Below are 2,473 nucleotides of genomic sequence, written 5' to 3' on the forward strand. Positions count from 1 at the left end.
GTGCCTTTGAGAGTGTCTTTCCCCTCCTCTGGTACTCAAGTTTCTTAAAGTCTGAAACAGAGAAGTTTTGCAGATAAGAGGTGGCAAGGGAATTTCCACGGAATGACTTTTCCTGCTGGGTTTACTCTTTTTAAATTGTATTTATTTTATCTCTGGTTGTGTTGGGTCTTCCTTGCTGCATGCAGGCTTTCTCTAGTTGTGGCCAGCGGGGTTTCCTCTCTAGTTGTGTGCACAGGTGTCTCTGGTTGAGGAGCACAGGCTTTAGAGCACTCAGGTTTCAGTAGCTGTGGCACACAGGCTTAATGGCCCCATGATATCTGGAATCTTCCTGAATCAGGGATGGATCCTGTGGTCCCCCGCACTGGCAGGTCAGACTTTTAATCATTGGACGCCACCTGGAAAGCCCATGGTTTTTTTTTTAAGTCAGTAGATTTTTCATATAACAATCTGGCTTTTTCAACTCTCCCCGATGCCCCCTGCTCACCTCCTCACATTCGTCTCCATCCCCGCTCCATCTTGTAGCACCATAGCTCTTGCCTCCACACTGCAGGTACCCAGCTCTCAGATTCTGGCTGTATCAGCTCCTCCTCTTTGAGCAATTTTTTTTCATTATTTGCTGGTGAAAGCCTTCTGAACCACTGGCTGATTTTCTAGATGAAAAGATCTGGCAACCCCTAGCCAAAATTTGCTCCTGGCCACAGTGAGCTGGAACCCGTAGGGGCTGCTGGCTGCTCCCTTTCATGGTCCATGTGCCCTCCAAGCTCGGGGCTCAGTCCTCTCATTTGGCGACTTGTTGGCCCTGGGGGTGGATTTAGTCTCTGACTCCTGGTTAAATGATTACGTGCTACGTGATTTTATACACTTGATGGATGTAGCACATGTGGATGTGACTCTGGGTGGGCATATTGGGATTCGGTTGTCTATTCGATTAGGACAAATAGCAAGTTTTTCCTGACATGACCAGGCTGTATTTTTAACTGACCAAACAGACTGGTGGTTTTGGCACCTTGCCGAGGCCGCCTGAGTGAGGCTCTGCTGAGCTTTGTGGAGAACTAGGTGCCAAATCATATGCAAATTTGTGTTTTTCATGGGAGCTGAGAGCTTTGGTGCTTAATTTTGATTTTTTTTTTTCATAGCTAAGTATGTAGCATTGGCCAAGTTCTGCATGTTTAATCCTTTTAATCATTCAACATAAATCATGTTCTCAGCCCCTTAATCATTTTTGTTATTCTTCTTTGAACCTCCTCCAGTTCCCTTACATCCTTCATTGCATAAAGAAGAGTTTTTTAACAGGCCTGTTTCACTTCCAAGAATCCACTCCGTGATGGAAACAGTGGGGGTTCAGAAGATCCAATGCTGGGAGAGACTCCGAGGGAAATTCAAGGTTTGGTGCTTGGAAAGTCACAGACCTTCATGGCACAGGGATTCAGAGGTGACCAGCACCCACTTCTTTGCCACATCTGACACAGAAAAGTGATTTTTTTATCCTTTTTCTCTTCAGGAATGCAGAGAAGGGTTTGTAGGGTGACCCTTGGTGACATAGTCTAACATTTTTCATTGGATCATTTTTTTAACTTACTGAGCATCTACTATATGAAGGAGAGCATTGTTGCTTTTCCCATGTTGAGTGAAGAGAGGGAAATAGCTAGTGGAAGAAAAGCCACTTGTCACATATCTTAGGATCAGAGATTTATCATTGATCCACAGTTCTCCCTATAATCTGCCTATTTATCATGGTGCCAGAGAAGAGTCTCTCAGGGAAACTCATGGAGGAAAAAAAAAAAAACGACTCTAGAGGAAGTGGCAGAAAAAGTTGATGGAGAAGGGTTAACATGCACCCACTTTTCCTTGTATTTGCCTTTTCTTCTGTCCACAGATCGTTCCTTGCTTCCAGCTAGAATGCAAGCTCAAGAGGAATTTTATCTTGCTCATCAGTCTATCCCAAAACCTAGAAAGGCGTCTGCCCCAAAAGAAGTGCTCAACAAGTGTTTGTAGAATGAATAAACAATTGCCTTCAGCTATCAATTCATACTTTTGAGACAGGGTGGGACCTGGGACCCATTACTGAGGTGCTTGCACCTGGACGAACGTCTCCTCAAGAAACAAAATACAAAGAAACTATAACGTATTAAAATAATTGCATGTGTGCCCATTTGGGGAAAATTATGGACAATAAGATACTATGAAAAGACCAAAGACCCTGAGGAGGAGCTGGGAGCAAAAGCAGGGTACTGCATACTGCACTTGTATGCTGCACACAGCAGACCACCTAAACCACCCCTCTGACCTGATCCCTGGGCCCACCCCTATCCTTACTCCATTTAAGAAACCAGCTCACCCCCTCTTGGAGAGCTAGGGAGCAAAGGAACCTGTTACTTGTTCTTGTTTCCCCCCTGCTGCAACAGGGGCCCCAATAAAGCCTAGCCTAAATTTCTTGTTTGGCTTCTTATCAATTTCTATTGATTCTTAAGAG

The 2,473-nt window shown here is 44.7% G+C and overlaps 1 long non-coding RNA gene across 2 annotated transcripts; it reads left to right on the forward strand.

The window, feature by feature from the left end:
• Nucleotides 1-276: 276 nt before the first annotated feature.
• Nucleotides 277-2,158, forward strand: LOC123332604. 2 transcript variants are annotated; one of them, XR_006549468.2, is made up of 3 exons: nucleotides 277-368; nucleotides 1,251-1,432; nucleotides 1,877-2,158. It is a non-coding gene; the product is annotated as an uncharacterized LOC123332604 (long non-coding RNA). The 2 variants fall into 2 exon arrangements; XR_006549472.2 differs by having other exon boundaries at nucleotides 281-368; nucleotides 1,294-1,432.
• The last annotated feature ends 315 nt before the right edge of the window (nucleotides 2,159-2,473 follow it).

Source organism: Bubalus bubalis, chromosome 1 (assembly GCF_019923935.1).
Source record: "Bubalus bubalis isolate 160015118507 breed Murrah chromosome 1, NDDB_SH_1, whole genome shotgun sequence".
NCBI classification, from domain to species: domain Eukaryota; kingdom Metazoa; phylum Chordata; class Mammalia; order Artiodactyla; family Bovidae; genus Bubalus; species Bubalus bubalis.